This window comes from Schistocerca piceifrons, chromosome 7 (assembly GCF_021461385.2).
Source record: "Schistocerca piceifrons isolate TAMUIC-IGC-003096 chromosome 7, iqSchPice1.1, whole genome shotgun sequence".
NCBI classification, from domain to species: domain Eukaryota; kingdom Metazoa; phylum Arthropoda; class Insecta; order Orthoptera; family Acrididae; genus Schistocerca; species Schistocerca piceifrons.
The window spans coordinates 574,636,708-574,654,066 of NC_060144.1; positions in this window are offsets into that span (position 1 = coordinate 574,636,708).

The window sequence follows — 17,359 nt, forward strand, 5'->3', positions numbered from 1 at the left end:
TGGGGCATGAGTGAAGGGAACCACAGAGAAATTCAGGAAGGAGGTTAAATTTTACGAAAAAGAAATGAATACTAAAAGGTTTCCCATTGACATTGTTATTCTGACAGTGACGGCAAATAACAAAAAAAAAAAAAAAAAAAGATTAACCAAATACCAGTGCCTTGAAAACAGATCCTAAAGTGAACTTCAACAAAATTACTACAAGGGTAAGGCACCATTTGAATTGAAACCGTCGTAGAACGGAAACGGTACGTTTCCGGAAAGGGTTGCTATCGAGAATCTTGTTTACTCATCTCCCTCTACAAGTCCTAGAAGCTCTTAACAGGAATTACCGAATACCCTGTATGTGGAATACCATGGCAAGAAGCAGGCACAACATCATAACGGCATGTGTCAATCCATTAGTTCAAATGGCTCTGAGCACTATGGGACTTAACATCTGAGGTCATCAGTCTTCTAGAACTTAGAACTACTTAAACCTAACTAACTTAAGGACATCAGACACATCCATGCCAGAGGCAGGATTCGAACCTGCTACCGTAGCGGTCGCGCAGTTCCGGAATGAAGCGCCTAGAACCGCTCGGCCACACCGGCCGGCAATCCATTAGTAATTATTACTACGGTACCGTCGGAATCTACAGAGTGTAAAAACTGAACGGGAAGAGACACATTAGGATACATCCAAAAATAATTGAGGAAGCTGACTGCAGCTAATACCCTGGATGCAGAGACTTTGCACAAGCGACTAAACTGTAGCGAAACACATCAAACCGAGACTGATGATTCAAAAGGAAAACAATAAATTAATAAATGAAATGTGTTAGGTGTAATTTTCTGAGGTAACAAGTCACTTGGAAAGTAAGTATTGTGTGAATAAATGATAGCTACAAGAATAACATGTGTGTCGTCATCAGGCACCTCTTATAAGAGTCAGATTTTGCAATCGTTCTTTCACAATGTGTATATTCATTAAACGTATTGGTCATAAATAACTAGGCAACAACTTCAGAAGACTAGTGATATCTACAACTGCAACAAGATAAGAAAAGCTTATGTTCAGTACTAATTATTCACTTTATGAGAGGTTCGAAGCAAGGTGTATATGCAGGCATAAGATACTTTTATCATTTCATAATTAACATAAAGTGTTTGTAAAATAGCAAAATAAAAATTTAGCCTAAAATATCATCTCTTCTGGTTTACTACTCCAGTGAGAAAGGTTTAACTAAATATTGGTTACACATACAGTTAGGAAGGAAGGTGAGAAAATTTAAATTCGTAAATCTCACTAGTTCAAAATTACCGTTGAAGACGAGTACGTTTACACTTTTAAATCTATTTAGCGTTATTTATTAATCTGTACATTTGCAACATGTAGCTAAACTCACAAACTGATAATGTCTTTGTCGTCGGGTAACTAGGGCGCTCCACAAAAAGTTTAGTAGAGCAAATGCTCTATGGAAATAGCAACTAACCAAGTTGTAATCAGACAAGTTCATGTTCATGTGTCAATACATGATTTTAATGACGTCTCATGAATTAGATAAATGAATATGAAATAGCGCTTCCGGGAGCAATGGTGTAAAGCAGGCACGACAGATATTAAGGAATGACATCATATTGGTCTGTAAAAAGTATATTAACGAACTGCAATAATCCAACTTGTTTCTGAAATGGACGTGTGAAATGTGAAGAGAGCCACATCTGAAAAACGTCCCTTACCATAACGAACGCCGAAAGAAAATATGTTATCGTTGCATTATTTGCTAGCAGCTGACACTGGTACGCATTAATTGAATAATTGAGGTTTGAGTTGAATGAACTTCCATTTGACAAGATATAAGTCATAGTTATGTGTGCTAGTAGTAATATGAATATTTAGTGACTACGAAAGCACTGGTGGAAATAAAGTACCTGTGGTTTTAAGACGTTCAGTGATCCAAACTGTTTGTAGAATATATCTTATTTCATTTCCGTGCTCGCACTTCTTGAATCTTCCAGATCATCGTAGGTGATTTCTGTTTCAACAGTTTCGCATTGGGAAACTGATACAGACTTACTTTCAGTATCCATGTTTTTTGTTTCAATTTCCGTGGACGGTCCACTTAACGTCTGTTCCGTTTAACAACTTCTAACGAATGAAGATGTACCCAGCGTGTGCCGTCAAGGCAGCGAGGACAACGTTGGCCGGTTACGGTTCGTTCACTATACGCCGAACGAGTGCACTAAACAAGTGACGTCGAAATTTTGACCATCATTTACTCGCAAATTATTCAGGTTTGACACCTAAGTGAAAATAGGGATCGTCTTACTTTTACCCTCCTTTGACCATGCGAGGTTTCGACTGTATCAGAGAGCGGCCTAAACAGAGTTACCTCTGTTAACAAGCAGGGCTGCTTCTACTTGCGATAGTCATTTTATTTCTTTTGTATATCGCATTTACAATTTCGAGTATTATTACTCATCTTAATGTAGAAATCTCAAATAAAAACAAAATCACTGCCGTTAGTCTAAACGTCAACGGACTACGAACAGTGCCCAAGTCACAACGTACCAAGAATAATCACAAAACCAAGTGCAAATCACGATAAATACTACGACAGTGATATATTAGCTACGATCGTGTCGTTTCACTTGAACGTTGCCTCTGTTGATGTCTGTCATTGAGACTTTCGCCTGAAGGAGAGCTGTAATACTTGGAACTGCAATCGAACTAGTTATATTAAACAACAGGAGAAGTAGTATCTCTCTTGCAACGATGAACATTTATAGAATTTTTCATAAATGCTGGTACGTTTCATTTGCGGTATCATATAATAACTGACGTTAACATTTAACAGGGTGCTATTTGGCAGCGTGGCAGAGACCACGTACAGCTATGAGGTACGCTCATGTGGACAGCGAACTCCCCGCCGGGAAATCGAAGCACAGACCGCCGTTAAGAGCTACGACCGATCCCCAGCACAATCACGTCTATTACAGCCCCCCTACTGCGCATTATGTCCCAAGTACACGCCGTTCCTCGTCCACACAATTGCTACCGTCATCGTTCGAGATTTACAGCGCCTACCTAGAGGCGGCAATCAAACTTGTGTCCAACTTACACTCTTCAGCACCACAATAGCATTCTATGACGACGATTTCTTTTCTTGTGACACTACTACCGGACTTGAAATTACCTACGCGCGATCAGTTGATAAGAACATAACTGCGGTGTTTCCGTTTGTGGTACTTGGATTAAAATACCTGATTTTTCCTGCAGTGTTACCGTCAACGATGACGTCATTACAGACGGAGCACAAGCTCTCACTGTAGAAAGATGAGCAAGAAACAGACTTGTGACTTTCGAAATACTATGTCAACACCTTTCAGTCAGGTCGCTTTCTTGTCTGTCGGTTTCTCCGGGAAAAATTTTGGAATTGATTTTACACTATCTTTCTGATGAACTTCGTTCTTGATCTTCCAGACTTATAGTCACCTTTTGCTTCTTGCACATATTGTATATTAGCGGTATTTCTCTATAGATTACTCCTAACTGTCTCATAAATTCTAACATCTAGCATCCATTTACCTTATCGAACTTTCCTTCGAGTTGACATATCCTATGAATATATTCTGATTTTCCTACATTCTTGCTTCAATTATCAAGAGCAACGTCAGGACTGACTCTTAGGTGCCTTTAGCTTTCCTAAAACCTGACTCATCGTCATGTAACAGGTCCTCAATTTTCTTTTCATTCTTCTACTTCCATTCTTATCAGCAAATTCCATGCATGGCTGCTAAGCTGATTCTGTGGTATTTCTTGTCTTTATCTGATCTCACTAATTTTGTAATCGTATGGATGATGTTTTTCCGAAAGTTGGATGACACAGACTCTACATACCAAGTTCAATTTTCTTTAAGTTGCAAATCTCCCAGTGATTTCAGAAATACCGATGGAATGTTATCTTTCACTCATGCTTATTTGATCTGAAGTCTTGCACATCTTTTCTAAATTCTAATACTGGATCCCCTGCCACTTCCATATCAACTCCAATTCCTCCCCCTTATGTAGAGCTTCCATCTGTCCACTCTATCCTCTGTATTTAAAAATGGGACCCCCATTTCACACCCCCATTTCATTCTTAACGTTACCACCCTTGCTCTTCATTTCAGTGAAAGATGCTTTGTCTTTTCTACACACATGAGGAAAAGTTTTGCATCACCTCAGAAAATTTAAATAGAGATCAACATAAACATAATTTCCACCCTTTTTGTTGCTGATGAAAACCACACACTGCATGTTGTACCACCATACAGCGAGACCTTCAAAGGTGATGGTCCAGATTGCTGTACACATCGGTACCTCTCATACCCAGTAGCAGATCCTCTTGCACTGATGCATGCCTGTATTCGTCCTGGCATATTATCCACAAGTTCCTCAAGGCACTGTTGGTCCAGATTGTCCCACTCCTCAACTGCGATTCGGCGTAGATTCCTCGGAGTGGTTGGGGGGTCACACTTTCCATAAACAGCCCCTTTCAACCTAACCCAGTCGTCTGCGATAGCGTTCATGTCTGGAGAACATGCTGGCCACACTAGTCGAGCGGTGTCGTTATCCTGAAGGAAGTCATTCACAATATGTGCACGATGGTGAGCCGAATTGTCGTCCATGCAGACGAATGCCTCGGCTGTATGCTGCCGATATGGTTGCATTATCGGTCTGAGGATTGCATTCACGTATCCTATAGCCGCTATGGCGCCATCCGTGTCCAACAGCGGCCTACGTCACCACCACATAATTCCACCCCAAAACAACAGGGAGACTCCACCTTGTTGCACTCGCTGTATCGTGTGTCTAAGTCGTTGAGCCTGACCGCGTTGCCTGCAAACACGTCTCCGACGATTGTCTGGTTGAAGGCAAATGTGCCACTCATCGGAGAAGAGAACGTGATACCAATCCTGAGAGGCTGGCCGCTGTGGCCGAGCGGTTCTAGACGCTTCAGTCCGGAATCACGCTGCTGCTACGGTCGCAGGTTCGAATTGTGCCTCGGGCATGGATGTGTGTGGTGTCCTTAGGTTAGTTAGGTTTAAGTAGTTCTAAGTCTAGCGGATTCATGACCTCAGATGTTAAGTCCCATAGTGCTCAGAGCCATTTGAACCACTTTTTTCAATCCTTAGCGGTCATTTAGGCATGTTGTTGGGCCCATCTGTACCGCACTGCATGGTGTAATGGCTGCAAAGATGGACATCGTCATGAACGTCGGGAGTGAAGTTGCATATCAAGCAGCTTATTGCGCACAGTTTGAGTCGTAACACAACGTCCTGCGGCTGCACGAAAACCAACATGATGGCCTTGCTGTCAGGGTTCCTCCGAGCCATAATCCGTAGGTAGTGGTCGTCAACTGTTTTAGTATCCCTTGGGAGGCCAGAGTTATGCATGTCATCGACAGATCGTGTCTCTCTGTATCTCCTCCATGTCCGAACAACATCGCTTTGGTTCACTCCGAGACGCCTGGACACTTCCCTTGTTGAGAGACCTTCCTGGCACAAAGTAACAATGCGGACGTGATCGAGCCGCGGTATTGACCATATAGGCATGGTTGAACTACAGACAACAAGAGCTGTGTACCTCCTTCCTGGTGGAATGACTGGAACTGATCGGCGTCGGACCCCCTCCGTCTAATAGGCGCTGCTCATGCATGGTTGTTTACATCTGTGGGCGGGTTTAGTGACATCTCTGAACAGTCAGAAGGACTGTGTTGGGGTTGGGTTGTTTGGGGAAGGAGACCAGACAGCGAGGTCATCAGTCCCATTGGATTAGGGAAGGACGGGGAAGGAAGTCGGCCGTGCCCTTTCAAAGGAACCATCCCGGCATTTGCCTGGAGCGATTTTAGGAAATCACGGAAAACCTAAATCAGGATGGCCGGACGCGGGATTGAACCGTCATCCTCCCGAATGCGAGTCCAGTGTCTAAAGGAGTGTGTCTAAGATACAATATCCACAGTCAATGTCTATATTTAGGATTTATAGGAATCGGGGTGTTGCAAAACATTTTTGTAATGTTTGTATATCCAGTCAATTCTTTTTCGATGTCTGCACACTTCTGCTACAACCATTGAGCCCTGGCTTCCTTGAGCTTCTATTTGACCACGTTTCTAGATGACTTATATTGCTGTAATCCTCTCTTTCCCTAAAAATGTTACTACTTCCTTCTTTTCTCGATCGGTTGAATTATGCCTCTTGTTACCCAAGGGCTCTTCAAGGTTACCTTCGACGACTTCGGCAAACTTCGAATGTGTCACATCATTTCTCAGAACTTGAGTTTCCCACTTCCATCTAAAAGCACTTAACATCTGGGGTCATCAGTCCCCTTCAACTTAGAACTACTTAAACCTAACTAACCTAAGGACATCACACACATCCATGCCCGAGGCAGGATTCGATCCTGCGACCGTAGCATTCGCGCGGTCTCGGACTGAAGCGCCTAGAACCGCTTGGACACCGCGGCCGGCCCACTTCCATCTGCAGCTATTCTTTTGCACTATTCTCTTGAGCTGCAGCTTCCTCTTCGTCTTTACTAAATTGTAAACTGAGTCTGTACCTTATTTCATAACATTCTACTGTCTTCGGGTCTTTTCCAAGTAGACGTACTCGTCTTGTGATTCTTGAAGAGATGATTACTGTATTAGAAGCTGAACTTTATAGTAGAAATCGACTGGTCTTTCTCCTTCCTCGTACCCACTGTCAAGCCCATATTCTCAACTAACTCCTTCTTCCTGCCATTCCCCTACAACGGCATTCGAGTCCCCCAAGACTATCAGATTATCATCTCCCTTTGTGTACTGAACTACCGTTCAATATCCTCATATACTTTTTCAATCTCTTCAACTTCCGCTTTCAACATCGGCATGTATACCTGTTGTCCGCGTTGGTTTGCTGTCGATTTCGATGAGAACAACCTTACTCGCTTCTCATATTAATAATGAGTCCTACCTCTGCTACACCATTTTCTGTTCGTACTTTCACTCGTCTGACCAGAAATCCTTGTCTCCTTTCCATTTCACTTCAATGGATGTAACTATGTCTAGACCGAACCCTAGCATTTCTCTATCCAGTTTTTTTAGCTTCCCTACCAAGTTCAAATTTTGACATTACACTCCTCGATGCTTGGAACATTACCTGTTTGTTCATTAACCAATCTTTTTCTCATAGTCACCATCTCCCTAGCAGTCCTTCCCGGAGATCCGGATGGGAGAGTAATCCGGAATGTTTTGCCAATGCAATGGTTGGTTGGTTGATTTGGGGGCAGGGGACCTAACAGCGAGGTCGTCGATCCTATCGGATTAAGGAAGAATGCGGAAGGAGGTCGGTCGTGTCCTTTCAAAGAAACCATCCCGGCATTTGCCTAATACGATTTAGGGAAATCACAGAAAACATAAATCAGGATGGCCGGGCGCGGGTTTGAACCGTCGTCCTTCCGGATGCGAGGCAATTACGCTAACAACTGCGGCACCTCGCTCGGTTTTGCCAAAGGAGAGATCATCACGACAATTCTGTAACTACAGACGACGTATCCTGTGGATACACGTTATGTATCTTTCCGCAGAGTTTTTCATTACCTTCTGGACTCTCATGCCGTTGATCATTGGTGATTCTGCCCGCTCTTAGCGGTAGTTTCGGGGTCCAAGGTCAGGAAAGTACCCTGAAAGTGTGTCCACATCTGCCCTCTTTGACGATGCCGTTAGCAGAACGAGGGTGACCCTTCATGCCGGTGGAGTTAAAAAAATGGTTCAAATGGCTCTGAGCACTATGGGACTTAACTACTGAGGTCATCAGTCCCCTAGAACTTTGAACTAATTAAACCTAACTAACCTAAGGACATCACACACATCCATGCCCGAGGCAGGATTCGAACCTGCGACCGTAGCGGTCACGCAGTTCCAAACTGACGCGCTTAGATCCGCTCGGCCACACCGGCCGGCGCCGGTGGAGTCAAGCCACCATTGCTGGTGATTTTTGTTTAGGAATTAAGCAGTGGCCAGGTTCGAATCCGAGAACGAGAACTATTTGTTAATAGTCAAAGACGACGTTAAACTGTTCTAGCAGCTCTCCTATCGTACGACTGAAATATTTTAATGTACTGTGTGCGTGATAGTTGGTGTACTAAGCATGTATACCTTATGGATTGTTTTCAATATAGATACAATGCGTCACGTCAGTGAGTGCACCGTGTTACATCACTGGAGTGGAATACGGGCTGATACTACATCTTGATAATTCCACATATATCTGTGGATCACGTTATTCGTCTACGTCTACGTTTACCACTTCATAACTCACACTTAGGTGCTTGCTGGAGGCCTCATCAAACCACCTTCCGAATACTCGTCTACCGTACCACTCTGGAAGAGAGTAAGGAAAAGATGAAATCACAAATACACTCCTGGAAATTGAAATAAGAACACCGTGAATTCATTGTCCCAGGAAGGGGAAACTTTATTGACACATTCCTGGGGTCAGATACATCACATGATCGCACTGACAGAACCACAGGCACATAGACACAGGCAACAGAGCATGCACAATGTCGGCACTAGTACAGTGTATATCCACCTTTCGCAGCAATGCAGGCTGCTATTCTCCCATGGAGACGATCGTAGAGATGCTGGATGTAGTCCTGTGGAACGGCTTGCCATGCCATTTCCACCTGGCGCCTCAGTTGGACCAGCGTTCGTGCTGGACGTGCAGACCGCGTGAGACGACACTTCATCCAGTCCCAAACATGCTCAATGGGGGACAGATCCGGAGATCTTGCTGGCCAGGGTAGTTGACTTACACCTTCTAGAGCACGTTGGGTGGCACGGGATACATGCGGACTTGCATTGTCCTGTTGGAACAGGAAGTTCCCTTGCCGGTCTAGGAATGGTAGAACGATGGGTTCGATAACGGTTTGGATGTAACGTGCACTATTCAGTGCCCCTCGACGATCACCAGTGGTGTACGGCCAGTGTAGGAGATCGCTCCCCACACCATGATGCCGGGTGTTGGCCCTGTGTGCCTCGGTCGTATGCAGTCCTGATTGTGGCGCTCACCTGCACGGCGCCAAACACGCATACGACCATCATTGGCACCAAGGCAGAAGCGACTCTCATCGCTGAAGACGACACGTCTCCATTCGTCCCTCCATTCACGCCTGTCGCGACACCACTGGAGGCGGGCTGCACGATGTTGGGGCGTGAGCGGAAGACGGCCTAACGGTGTGCGGGACCGTAGCCCAGCTTCATGGAGACGGTTGCGAATGGTCCTCGCCGATACTCCAGGAGCAACATTGTCCCTAATTTGCTGGGAAGTGGCGGTGCGGTCCCCTACGGCACTGCGTAGGATCCTACGGTCTTGGCGTGCATCCGTGCGTCGCTGCGGTCCGGTCCCAGGTCGACGGGCACGTGCACCTTCCGCCGACCACTGGCGACAACATCGATGTACTGTGGAGACCTCACGCCCCACGTGTTGAGCAATTCGGCGGTGCGTCCACCCGGCCTCCCGCATGCGCACTATACGCCCTCGCTCAAAGTCCGTCAACTGCACATACGGTTCACGTCCACGCTGTCGCGGCATGCTACCAGTGATAAAGACTGCGACGGAGCTCCGTATGCCACGGCAAACTGGCTGACACTGACGGCGGCGGTGCACAAATGCTGCGCAGCTAGCGCCATTCGACGGCCAACACCGCGGTTCCTGGTGTGTCCGCTGTGCCGTGCGTGTGATCATTGCTTGTACAGCCCTCTCGCAGTGTCCGGAGCAAGTATGGTGGGTCTGACACACCGGTGTCAATGTGTTCTTTTTTCCATTTCCAGGAGTGTAGTTCCGTACGATTTCTGATTTGTAACTGTTCTGCCAATAAACCACTCTCTTTGGTTCGCTTTCCACACAACATTACCAAGTTATCGTTCCAATTGTTCATAATGGTAATCTCGAGATATATAGTAGAATTGAGAGGCTTTAGATTTGTGTGATTTATCGACTAACTTGTAGAACTCATATCGATGACCTCACACTTTTCTCTTTTTGGAGTCAATGCCACTTTTCGCACCATACAAATAGCTCGTCTAAATCATTTTGCAATTTGCTCTGATTTTCTGATGACTTTACCAGACCGTAAATGACAGCATCACCTGCATGCAGATACTCCAGTTTCTCAAACAGTGTATATCACTTATTAGGAACACCAGAGGGCCTATAAAACGGCGTTGGGGAACGCCAGATGTCACTTCTATTTTATTCGATGGATTCCCGTCTGTTATCACGAACTGTGACATTTCTGACAGGAAATCACGAATCGTATCTACAAATGAGACGATACTCCATATGCACGCAGTGTGACTGGAAGCTGCTTATGAATATCGGTATCGAAAACCTTCTGCAAATCGAGAAATAGGAAATCAATTTGAGATCTTCGGTCGATGGAACTGACCTTAATGTATATGACGTCATATCTCCTTAACGACGTGTCACACAACGATGCAATTTTGTATGTACATTCGGTGGAATATGAGGATACTGTCTGAAAAATGTGTTAGGAAAACAGTTGGTAGTACAGAATCAATAAATTAAAACTTCAAATCATATACTGAAGTGTCGCTAATTGCAGTCGTGCTCTAATGCTTGATTATCCCTTAAGAGTCCTTGGTACGGTCTCACAGACCGCTACCATTTATTGTTATTCTGTTACTAATGCATAATAGTAGAGTAGGAGATTATAGCATAGTGTAGTTGCTCTTTCCCGAACCTACCGTGGTTTCCGTTGTCAGTAGGTACTTTAATGTGAGGTGGACGGGTACTATTACTGCTTCTTTCGTGGTAGCGGTCTCTGAGTCCACACCTGGGACTTTGCTCTGTGGGCTCAGTAGCCATGTCTACGTCTATTGCTCATGTTACCGACCCTGATCTTGAGGATGCTGTTTAAAAATGACTTGGGGACGGTTTAGGAAGTAATGTTGGAGCAGATAGAGTTGTGGTTGGCAGGAGAGCCAACACCGTGTTATTAGAGGAAGCCGAAAGCCACGCGTTTTAGCTCACGAAGGCAGCGTGAGGTCTGGAACAGGACAAGGAAATTAGAATTTAGAAAAAAACGGACGTAGCTGGTGGAATACTTAGTTTAATCCATTAATGGTGAACGTCGCTCTTGACGTTACATGATTCACAGTATCAATAGTAACTGGTAATGGTGCCTTGCTAGGTCGTAGCAAATGACGTAGCTGAAGGCTATGCTAACTATCGTCTCGGCAAATGAGAGCGTATTTTGTCAGTGAACCATCGCTAGCAAAGTCGGTTGTACAACTGGGGCGAGTGCTAGGAAGTCTCTCTAGACCTGCCGTGTGGCGGTGCTCGGTCTGCAATCACTGATGGTGGCGACACGCGGGTCCGACGTATACTAACGGACCGCGGCCGATTTAAAGGCTACCACCTAGCAAGTGTGGTGTCTGGCGGTGACACCACAGATAGTGACAATGTAATTGAAAGTGAACATAATACAGTATAGGAACAGTGCGGTAGTGCAGACGACTTTGTTTTGACATCTATGAATTCCTTGAATGAAGCAAGTGATCGAAGTGATGAAGACAGAAGTGTAGCCAGAGGCTCTGCTAGAAAAATATTACGTCGAAACAAATATCGCTGGTCGTCGAAGCCCCTTCCAACGAAGACCAATGATATGTTTTTTTCGTAAGTCGAGTCAATGCGTTTATCCTTCACAGTTTCTATAATGACAATAATCAGGTAACTCGTTGTATTATTTGAAGAAGATTGTAAACTCGTTGGTGACACCACAGAAAAAAAGCTAGTCGACAGTGTCACATACCCCATGAACGTCGTGCATCCTTCACCGTGTTTGGGGTGTAGCAGAACCACGAGCAGAAAGATTGGAAAAAACATAAAACATGCCCCACCTGTGACCCAAAAAGGAAGAGAAAGACACGTTGTATTCGCCATTGTTCCAAGTAGCCAGTTTGACTTGAAATCTCAATAAAAATTTCCATCGGGTGCAAAGAAAGTTCCTGAGCAGGTCACTATAACATTTAAAAAGTACTAGCGTAATTTTCAGTTTTTCGAACTTTTTTGGATCTTTTATGTTTTTATTATTAAATGAGTAATAAACAATAAAAATATAGCATGAAGTAAAATAAAGAGTGCAGAGTTTTTGAGTTTTAATATCATTAACATTATCATGTAATGTTCTTTCCATGTTGTGTAGTTTCATGTAGAAAGGAGTTTTTTCGTAAAAATAAGCTTTAAATTTATTTAAATACATATTTGTTGTGTGGTGTTAATGTAGCCCTTTATATTAAATCTGAACTGTTTCACCGAAACTGCTGCTATTTAAATTTAGTGGTCACTCAGACGGAACCTGGTACAGTGTGTGACCAAACAATGACCCATGAAGCTAATGTTTAGTACAGCGTGGGTAGTTTGTGGGCTGTGAGTTACACTGCTTCAAGAAATATACACAGTTTGAAAAGTAATGCTCTAAGGACTATAAGAAAATGACTGAAATTGTGTGCAAAATCTAGTGTACTGACAACATTTATTTAGCCAAAACAAAGATAGACATAAATTAGGCTAAACAAGTTATGACTCAATATCGTAAACAACTAACAGGTGGCTTAATACCACAGTGGACAAGGATCCTGGGTGGCAGAAGTGAGTCAAGTACTCTTGCCCTAAAAGTGTTGATAACACAGTCTGATTTGATCTGACGCTAAAGAGACTCTGATTGTTCAAATCTGTAGAGGTTTATATAGGTGCAGCTGAAAGCAAGTGGCGATGAGATCTGTAAGCCCTGACAAGGCTGGAGCAGAAGTACATTATCCCGTTTGCTTCGTGTGACGATGTAACTTGCAGCTGGCGAGATGTATGCGGCGGAGGCGAGGCGTAAAGCGGCCACTGTGAATCGATCGCGGCAACGAATGAAATGCAAAATCTCACAGTCTAGCGATCAGGCAGACGGATCGCATCACAATTTTCTCTCTACCAGAGCCCTGAAATCACAATAGATTACCGAGCGAGGTGGCGCAGTGGTTAGCACACTGAACTCGCATTCGGTAGGACGACTGTTCAATCCCGCGTCCGGCCATCCTGATTTAGTTTTCCCGTGATTTCCCTAAATCGCCCCAGGTAAATTCCGGGATGGTTCCTTTGAAAGGGCACGGCCGACTTCCTTCTCCATCCTTCCCAAATCGTATGTGAGCAATGACCTCACTGTTTGGTCTCTTCCCCAACCCCAACCCACAGTAGATTTCAGTCGGTGACACACCCATTCGCTGGTCGTACCAAGGACCAATTTGGCTCACTTATGCGCCAGAGCACACAAGGATACCAAACGTCAAGACTGGTAAACCGAAAAACGAATAAGTGTGCCCTCAGCAAACGAGTAGTCCGAGACGTTTGAAGTCTCACTGTCGGTACAGCTAGAACTTCACCACAGACTCCTCAGTCCAGACTACTCGCAAGTAAAGTAAGTCTCAGGACTGGTCCCAGCACCAACCACACATGCCAGATCATCGACCAGAAGTCCACTTCCCAGACCAAATTCCAGCACCTGAGAGCATTGCACCTCTCTGGATAGAAACTTCCGTTTTCCCGCGAAGTGCACGAACGACACCGCCTTCACCCTGTTTTAAGCCAATCACAGGGCTTTAGAGGCTCTAAATCTCCCCTCCTACATGACAGCACAAACTCATGTCAAACCTGAGCAATAGTTAAGATATCTGCATCCCTGGAAAAAAAAAAAAAAGAAACCACCAATCATTGAATTTTTAAAGTTTTCTCTGAGGGAGAAGATATTTTTCTCCAAAGTCATGTTGCTTCCCACAGCAACAAGCAAACAGATACAGTCTTAAAGATGTTTATCTAAATCGCCTGTTCACTGGAGCATGTTAATCCCAGCTATGAGGTGTAATAAAGATTCTATCTCTAAACGTTCCTCAGACACTAGAGTTTTTTATAGAACCGAGGTGGCAGATGAAAGTCAGTCACAGGCCTATTTGCAGTATTGGTGAACATGAAAACTTGTGAATTTTCATTTGCTCTGCACAGAATACCTGGTTTATGACTCCACTGTGTAGACACATCCCTTCAGTCTGTCACCCCCAGCCCAGCCTTCGGCTGGCGCCAATGCAGGAATTGCCCTGCTGGAGACTAGGGGCTGCTCTGTCTGCCTTGTATGGCTGTGGGCTTATCTGGCTACATTTTTACTGAGAGATGGGCTCGTCGCCAGTTGCTTTCAACTTCCAACATGCTGTTTCTATGAACTAAGAACCATAAAAACACCTCATGCTTTTAGCACCCTACCAGGCTCCATCAAAATGCTCAGGCCGTTATTTTTCTAGGGTCTTGCTCAAGGTTCAGAAGGTTGTAACAAAATCTTTACTAATTTTCCATAATATGAAAACCAAGTGAGAGAGTAATTTGTCCTCCCTTACTGCCCTCTATCTGCTGTTAATTTTTACATCTGTAGTGTCTCACTTCAATATTGGTTAGTGTGACACAAACCAGAGGAAATCATTGAAAACAGTAGGAGAGTCTCATTCTTATAACTGATATACATGTGTGAAGAAAGGTAACTTTGCCAGTCAGGATTGCCCATGGCTAAGACACATTCTAGCCTGACCTAATTCATTCCAGGGGTCATTCACTCACGTGAAGCTGCAAGCCAGCAAGAGTACATGAAAAGTATGCTGTGAGTAGTATGAATTATGTTAGACCCAGGGGTCAGACTTTCAATAAACATTTGATAATCGGTTAAAAGGCCTTGCAGCAAAGAAATGTATCCATTTACACCATATACTAAGGTCAGAGATGTCTAATGCCCCTAATCATTTACAATGTCCTGCAGTATGAACTGCCGGCCGCGGTGGTCTCGCGGTTAGGGCGCTCAGTCCGGAACCGCGCGACTGCTACGGTCGCAGGTTCGAATCCTGCCTCGGGCATGGATGTGTGTGATGTCATTAGGTTAGTTAGGTTTAAGTAGTTCTAAGTTCTAGGGGACTGATGACCACAGGTGTTAAGTCCCATAGTGCTCAGAGCCATTTGAACCATTTTTTTTGCAGTATGAACTGTTCTCTGCTCATTGATTTACCCCTGCTGTATCACTCGTTTGGTCACAATCATCTAACACGTACATTCTCAAAATCTCAATGAAAACAGAAATCGCATGTGTAATCTGTTTGGCTGGCCGGAGTGGCCGAGCGGTTCTAGGTGCTTCAGCCTGGAACCTCGCGACCGCTATGGTCGCAGGTTCGAATCCTGCCTCTGGCATGGATGTGTGTGATGTCCTTAGGTTAGTTATGTTTAAGTAGTTTTAAGTTCTAGGGGACTGATGACCTCCGCTGTTAAGTCCCATAGTGCTCAGAGCCATCTGAACCATTTTGTAATCTGTTTGTCTTATTACCTTAACTGTGTAATTTTTGTGTACGAAATAAAAATAGGCAAATAATCAGAGCATTAATAAACGTGCAGAACAACATATGCATCACAATCAAGACAGTTCAATTCATACATACATAAACACAAAAAGATATTACATAGAGATATTACAGAAAAGTATCCCATGGCTTCCTCCACAAGGATCCCTGGGGAGACAAATTTAAAAATTGAAAGTGTCACATGAATTGAAAACATGGCACTTATGCATTCGCACACACAGTGACTGGTAGGACTAAAGGACAGCAATTTGTGCCAGAGTGGAATGGTGTTTCACTCAGTGCATGATGTGGCAAAAGTGGCAGCAGATGTCTCTGGCGTTACCTGTCATCTCAAGGCAGCATTTGGCGACTGGGCAGCAACCAGCAACTTCAGTTCATATAAGAACTTTCAACATCGCAGCGCGTCAGCAATCGTTGGGTAATATATTAAAAAACTATGGCTATTTAGCCCCGACCCATGTATAAACTTTCTCGTATTCGTATGCGCATGTGCATTAAAATAACTTCCCTTGTCTTGCGCACGTGCATAGATAGCGGCTCAGGCTTGTAAGTGAGCGATTGTTTGTAGCTGCAGTTTATGGCGGATCATAGCCCAACGAACATAGGCCGGTGTGAGGTGGAGCATACACCATTAAGTTAAGTAATGGATTTGACTTTTTACAAATTTACTGTTTGTGTTTTCCTTTTCTTTTTCGTTTATAAATGTATAGCTTTGTTGTTCTTTTAATCATTAACAAAGGTTTTCTTAGACACTTGTGGGTTTTATTGTTGCTCTGAAGAAGGTGTAGTTATCTACACTGAAACCTGGGTTAACGCTTAACACTAGTTGCTTTTTTCGGAATAGAGGCGGGTTTTTAGTTTTTTAATAAACTTCAGGGCAGTTTACAGACAGCAGCAGGACCCTGGCATCGCCCTGCTCAGGCAGCAGTTAGCTGTCAGCTACTGGCATGACAGCATTGCATTTGGCGTGCAACTCGCCCTCTGGTGTAGAAATCCATTGAGTATTAGTGGGATGTGGGGCAGCCCTGCTTTTCCCATTCACCTCTGAATCGAAATGCACCTGCTGACGTGGGACATCGGATTAGCTCGCCTTTTATTGACGGGACACGTCGCTGTCGGCACCCCGCTGAGTTGGTTATGCCTGGGTCGTGTGTTGGCTTTGGTGCCACGTGACTTGCTTGTCCCTTGAATAGTGGACTGGCAGGTCGTTTGCCACTAGGGGGTGGCTGCCGGCATGTGGTGGCATCCTGCTGTCTGCACCAGTACACAAGCAGACTGGGTGACGTAGGCATGTTAGCTGGCCACGGCCTGGTTCTGTCACAATGTCTTGGCACCTCAAAAACATGCAGTGACGTACATCCATCCATTGCGCAATGTACAAGAAACCATAGAAAGTAAACAGAAACAATTTCATCAACCATGGTGATAATTGTGAAGGCCCTTCTATGAGAGCTGTGTGGGATTAGCCGAGCGGTCTAAGGCGCTGCAGTCATGGAGTGTGCGGCTGCTCCCGGCGGAGGTCCGAGTCCTCCCTCGGGCATGGGTGTATGTGTTTGTCCTTAGGATAATTTAGGTTAAACAGTGTGTAAGCTTAGGAACTGATGACCTTAGCAGTTAAGTACCATAAGATTTCACACACATCAGAACATCCTTCTATGAGAATTCTATCACAGAGTACGACACTGAGTTGCGGAATCTGGACAACAATTGTGAGGTCAAAAGAAATATTAGCTGTATTCAGTGGTTTGAAGTACTCAGTATTGCAACGTGCCTGGTTTGGTATTCCACAAAAGGTCCCAACTGGGATTACATGTAACTTGCAGTGGAATTTTAATTCAATCTGACACCTTACACTGAATGTTGGCACAAATATGTCACAAATATGCAACCCATTTGAC